Source organism: Neltuma alba, unplaced genomic scaffold, assembly GCF_004799145.2.
Source record: "Neltuma alba isolate B1F8T4 unplaced genomic scaffold, ASM479914v2 tig00013557_pilon, whole genome shotgun sequence".
Lineage (NCBI taxonomy): Eukaryota > Viridiplantae > Streptophyta > Magnoliopsida > Fabales > Fabaceae > Neltuma > Neltuma alba.
The window spans coordinates 26,001-33,069 of record NW_021637763.1 but is presented as its reverse complement, the minus strand read 5'-3'; positions in this window follow the sequence as shown (position 1 = coordinate 33,069).

Sequence of the window (7,069 nt, the reverse complement as noted above, 5' to 3'; positions counted from 1 at the left end):
ACACAAAGGAGAATTATGCTAAAATACATTAAACAATTTCCAATATATATATAAGACTATGACTTACTAGCTATCAGTTCAAACCCACGTTGCAAAATTAGAATAATTTTCCAACACAAGGGGGGAAATGCCAAATGCATTTGGAAACATTAGAGGAACGAAGAATTAGTTTCTTACCACTCTTTAGACTTCTTAATGGAGAAAATGACAACTCAAAGACTTATATTTTTGTAAATTTTACGTTTCTTTGAAGTTATTAAAAACTATAAAAGGCTTTGAGGGTTTTTCATAGTTATATATTGTTCAAAAAATCAAACAGATCGATCATAGATTGGTCTGCACTTCTATCTTCTATCATGGGACCTACGTGCTTGCTGCGTCTCCATCCTTTTCCTTTTCTTTTCTTTCTTTTTTTTTTTCCGTTTTTCTTTTTCCCCCCCTTCAGTTTAGTTGCATTTACTCAATAATAATCTTTAAAAAAGTTACATAGTACTATTTACAATTGGTAGTACTGTTTACAGTTGGTCGTAGGACAATTTAATTTTGAAACTTTTTCAAATATAAACACATAGGAGATATAGATAGCGTTGAGTAGTGATTGTATGAGAAAATAAATATTGCAGCACAAGCTGTAGATAAATAATGAGTACCCAAAACTGATTTTGATCATGACTTTTGCGCATACAAAAGATCAATTTAATAATATTTCGGTTCTAAAAAATTTTATTGAAAAGTGAGTTACAAAAATATATTCAAATAATTAAAAAGTGAGAGTATTACTTGCAAATCAAGTATTCAACTCTCGTAAACCTGTGGCAGCACCGATCTGTTGTAAACTAGTATTTACAAATTATAACATTACTCCTCTAATCCTACTTCTAACATATTTTCAGCATCTTTCATCAAAATGAAAAAAAAAAACTATAAATTTCATTAACCTTATTTCAAAATCTAACAACTTTTTAACTTTATTCTTATTTAATATATGAATTTTTAAAAAATAAAAATCTACATGATAATAAATTTAAAATATAAAAAAACTTCTCTAAGTATATTTTTAGCAATGTTTTTTTTATGCACACCATCATTAAAAATCTTTTTTAACATATTAAATCGAATAAAAAAATTCAAAAAAATTTAAAAAAACTGCAATTGTGTTATTATCTATGGACTATAGGCAATAAAATTCATCTCAGGCAAAAAAAAAAAAACAGACAATAAAATTCATCACAAATTTGTTGAAGTGAGTGCTGAAACATTGAATGGGGAAAGAAAGGGCCTACCAAAGGTGATATTAGGGTGAAGTCATTATCAAATAGGTAAGCTAGGTAGGGATATATTTAGGATAGGGTAGTAGTTGAGTGGTAAATATATGGTTGTTGATTGCTCCAAAAAGAATATTTTGTTCCTCTTCTCCTAACACATCTTAATTGCTATTCCTTCACCAATTCTTGGTATCCAATGTGATCCCTCTTGTCAACATTTCCACTTTCCATAAAAGTGGTCATTTCATTTCCCAATACCATTATATTATTCGCTACTAGCCATTCTTTTTCTTTTAAAATTCATTCCATCATTACGTGTTTTCTTAACTAAATTCTAAATTAAAAATTCTTACAAAAATATGCTAGTATTCACAAGTCAAATGTAGTTAAAATCTGTTAAATTATATAAAACAATCCTAATTAATTTGAAATTTGATTGTTTTCAAGTTTATTTTATAGGATTTTCCCGTTTCCTTGTTAATATTATTTATTTTCAAGAGATGGCATTGTGTTAACAACATATAAAATTAAGAGACATGATTTGAACAAAGTATGTGACTCCTCTAGGTACTTCCTTTTATCCCTAAGATATGAACTAGTTGAATTTAGTTATAAATATATCAAATTTTATTCGTTTTATCTTATATTTATCATTTATTTTTAAATTAATTTGCATAACTTATAATAAATTAAAATATAATATGATATTATATAAGGACATTCTAGAGCGATAATGTTATATTTGTATGATTAAATACTTTATTTTTCTTCCTTATTTAATTTAAATTAATTATGCAGCTCTTATATATAGAAGTGGAGTCACTGTTATTTTGTTTCTTTATTTCAAATCATTTTTAGCTAGGTAGGAGTTGACAATTTTATCTTACATTTTCTACTTTTAAAATTAGGGGGCAATGAATATTAAGGTCAAGAAGTAAGAAAATTAAACAAATAAAAATAATAAATGATGTGAGTCAAACGTTAAACTAGAATTTAGAGTTTTAACCTCGTTGACAAGCTGGATGATGTGATTAGAGAAACTGAATTTGTTGGCTTCTGATCTTGTCGATCCAATTATAATTAATCAGCAGAAACTGTGTGAGATTCCTCGCTCCCAGCAGCACATTGATGCAAGATCAAAGAAACGACGTCGTCTGCAATTCCTATGACCATTCCAATTTCACCCCAACCTTGAGATTTACGAATCCCATCTTATATTAACCTGGTGTTTGGTATGAGGGGATTGCAAGGAAGGGGAGGAGAAAAACAATTTTAATAAATTTGATTTTAAAAAATTAAAAAAAATGGGTTTATAAAATTTTAATGAAAAAAAGATGTAAGATGAAAGAGTAAGAAAAAATGATTAAAAGATTTTAACTCCACTTCTACAATTTTTTAAATTGAGTTTATTATTAAAAAAATTTCTTCCTTTCCCTTTATTTTTCTTATGCCAAACAGATCTTAAAAGTACAATGACACATTTGATATGTTTTGTGGTTTTATATCACTAATGTATTGTAAAAATTTTTAGTGATTAATTAAACTATAGAGTGATTAATTAAAAGCACAGTCTCACAGATAACTCAAATTGACTTCTACAACGCGGTGCACAGTAGACGGAATCGCAATTTTTGTTTGAAAAAGGTATTAATGCAAACCCTTTATTCTTTAATCCACCCACGTGGACATGCATGTCGTCAAAACTTGCTCACAATTTGACTATATATACAAAGTGGGCGAGCTATATTATACATTTTCTGGGCTGCATAATGCGAAACAAATTAATAAAACAAGCGAGAGACGGCAACGAGAACAACGTGCAAAACATAGTATTATAAGTGGAAGCATGCATGCATGTTGTTTCTAATAAATTCAACACACCAGCTAGCTTAGATGTAACAGAATCTACCAGCTCTGTGTGTGTGTGTGTGTGTGTGTGTGAGTAATCCTAAGCAAATTCTCAACCTCCCCAACAATAAGTGAGACGAATATTTATGAGGATGATATGTGTTCATACATCATTATCATATTCTCCTTATATATACTACCTCCTACACTTGATATAAGAACTTAATTGATTAATTTGAGAAAATTAAAGAAATTAGTTTAGTTAGTTGTTTGCAATAAATATATTTTGTCTTCTCTAAAATACTCTTGATAATCATGTATATTGACTAAAACTACTATTTGATGAAACATTTAACATGTGCAGCTATTATAAGAGGCTATACTTTGGAGAAAATGGTTAAATATGCATAAACAAAGTGAATTTGGGCCTTAAATTTAGAACTAAATTAAATGCGAAACGAAATTTTATATTAAGGACCAGAGATAGTATATATATATTTAGATTATATAGTAAGAAGGAAAATGTCACTGCCTCCGTTCCTGTGATATATGGATATTTATGGGAGAAAGAAGCACCGAAAAAGATGATGATGAGTAAAATTCAATTAGAATTTATTGGATTTAATCAAGGGTATTTTAGAAAGATGGGGTAATATTTATGAACTATTTTTTTGGTGAAAAAAGTTTAGGTGTCTATTAACTAATTTTAATATACTTATTCTATGTAAATTAATTTAGTTCACTATATATTTTCTGGCCAAAAAAGTTCATGATGAAATATTGTATTGAACCTCTAACTTAATTAGTTATAAGAGTTGGCAAAAAATAGCTATTAATTAAGAATATAATCCTTCTTCAGTCCTTCTAAACCTTTTTAATTTTTATAACTATAAGACATTTCTATTCTTTTCACCATAACTAAGCGGAGGTTATTAATTCATTACCACTATCTAGAAATGCGAAAAAATAATTATAATAGAATGAGAAATTAGCTATTACTAATTAGGAATACACTCTTCCAATCCCTTTTGGCACAGAGATATCATGCATAAGTGAGAACGCACACAAAGACAGGAACGGATTCGATGCACATGAAAGGAAACAAAACCTAAAGAACTATTGATGATGTAAATTACAGGTAGGTCAAAGATCAAAAAGTCCCAGGTTGTACTGTTACGCTAAGTGATGGAGAAACCGATCAGTTTGAACTCTGAGAGCCAAAATATAAAAAGCATTATAATGCATTCATATGATTGAAAGCTACTTAATCATTATCCTTTACTGCAATAATATCACATATATGCATTCAATGGTTAAGGGAGATGAATCAAGCTAGCTACCTTACCTTACCTTTCATCAACTACTATACATAATCAATATAACGGTTCATTCCTACCTCTCTATATATACAACACAATATATATATATATAAGGACTATATATGGTTTTTATTTGTTTCTCTTGTTTTGACTTTGGGAGAAGTTCTACAAGGTTCTTGCTCGTGAATTAGATCGAAAACTTAAAATGGAAATAGTAGTTGTTTTGGGTTTTGGTATGTGAGGGATGTTGATCACGTGTCGTGTTGTTATAGCGGTTATATATACACTATACAGTTTTTTTTTTTCTTGGCTTTGAACAACGTGCAAGATTTCTGGTATTGGCATGTGTTTGTTCTTTCCTTCCTTTATTTATTTGCACACATAAAACGTTATTTATTAATTAATGTGTTAATACTAACCCAATTTTGATTTTGATCCTTATAGTTTCAAATCATTAGTTTTGGTTCTTGTAGTTTCATAAAGACTTGGTCTGATTTTAAATATAAAAATTAAAATTAAAACTCATTAAAAGAATAGAGATTATTTATGAAACTCATATAAAAAAAATTATGCAACTACAAGAACCAAAACTAATAATTTAACTATAGGAAGCAAAATCAAAATTATCACATTATAAGAACTAACAATAATATCAACCTATGTATAGACTAATTAATACAAGTAGATAGATTTATTAACAGAACAGGTTGAGCCGTAATAAGATTTTTAACACACAAGACACAAATCTTTGCTTCCTAGAGGACAAGTTAATCTAATTTATATATATATATATATTAAGTTTCATTTTTATTGACAAATATTTTATATATTTGATGACACTTTATACAAAATAAAATGCGAACCACATATGAACACCGAAAAGGAAAAATAAAAAAGGGAACACAAGAAGGGCCGGTACCTGACTTCTGTACCCTCCTTGTCTGAAAGTTTTTTTTTTTTTTTGACCAAGGACTTGTCTGAAAGTTATTAAAGCTTACGCAACTGCATGATATTTAATTGTAATATCGTTCATTTCTTCATATAAATGTAAAGTTACAGACCTCTATTTGGTTAAAAAAGGCCTACAAATTATTAATTTATCTATATAATTAACATTTAAAAAAAAAAAGCCTAGAAAGCCTTTGTCTTGATGGTGTGATTGAATGGGGGACAAAAGTAATGGAAAAATATAGAACTAGAATAGAATGAAAAGAAGAAGAAAAAAGAATTTTCCCTTTTTAGATAATAAGTAAATATGAAGGAAAGAAAAGTGTAAGGGGGAAAAAAAGATGCTTGAGACCCACATGTTTTTGGCCCCAAAGTTTTCTTTTCCAAAGTAGAGAGATTTTAGAGATCAGAGAAGATAATTTTTAGAATTTCCCCAAGACAAAAAAAAAGAAAAAAGAAGATGAGGCTCACATAATTTTCGTACCTATGGATATTACTGTTAATAGGTAATCAATCAATGTTCATTTTTTCTTGCTCATCCAAATATAACGGAAAGCAAGAAAATAGTTATTTCAACTTTTTGTTTCTTCATTTTCTCTTCTCATCAAATGAAAGCATAAAGGGGAGAAAAAAGTTTATGAAATCACACTACTATCCAATGAATAATATGACTCATTTTAAACCCTACAATAATACACAAGTAACCGGACGCACATTTCGATTAAGAAAAAAGGGGTTGAAGTGTAAATTTGACTGAGAAGTTTCCACTCAACTATAATATTGCCCCAAAAAAGTTTTTGGATTTAAGGTTGTTCTAAAAATGTTAAAATAGAAATCTCGACAGGTTGGATCGACTAGTAATTTACACAACACAGCTATGTAATTAACATTCCGTTCCCATTAACCCATTTTCATTACGAAAATTAGATGTGGAAGAAGCTAAGCAGGACAGCAATTGGGTAGTTAGCATTCCATTCCCATTAATTAATTCAACTAATTGCATGCTGATGACACGATATGTATAACTTTTAAGCCGCAAACGTACGTCGGTGGTTGTCGTTCAAGTGTAAAACCTTAGAACTAATTTTCTTTTTTGGTCAGAAAAAGGAGGAGAACTAATTAAACCAAGAGGATTATCAAGAAATTATTGAATACTGTAATTATTAACGATCGGCCTATTTGTTTAACCTTCTTGAACTTTATGTCACATATAAATAATATTTTTAACTTTTCAAACCTTACAATAAACCTTCCTGAACTTTTACGTTTATGCAGATAATTCTCGCACTGTTAGTTTTGTTTATTATTTGTCTACAAATGGCTTAAAGTTTAAGGGGCCGGTTTATCCGCATCTAACTGTATGCTTGAGGGGATTAAATGCATATAAGAATAAAATTTAAGTGGTATGAAATTGACTAGTTTGGGATTATTTGCATAAATTTAAAAGTTTAGGGAGTTTATTATTAAGTCTTAAAGGCTTATGAGATCATTTGTTCATGATTGTAAGTTTAGAAAAGTTTTATGTAATTTAAAATTTTAATCAATAAAAGTAAGATGAAAATAATTTTTTCCCAACAAAACCCTTACATTTAGTTAAAGTGCTCCCAACGACTCCTTCATATATATAGCTTAACTAGAATCATTTTCTAACCTTAACCGAACCAGCCAGATATCGTTAAACAGCGTTCA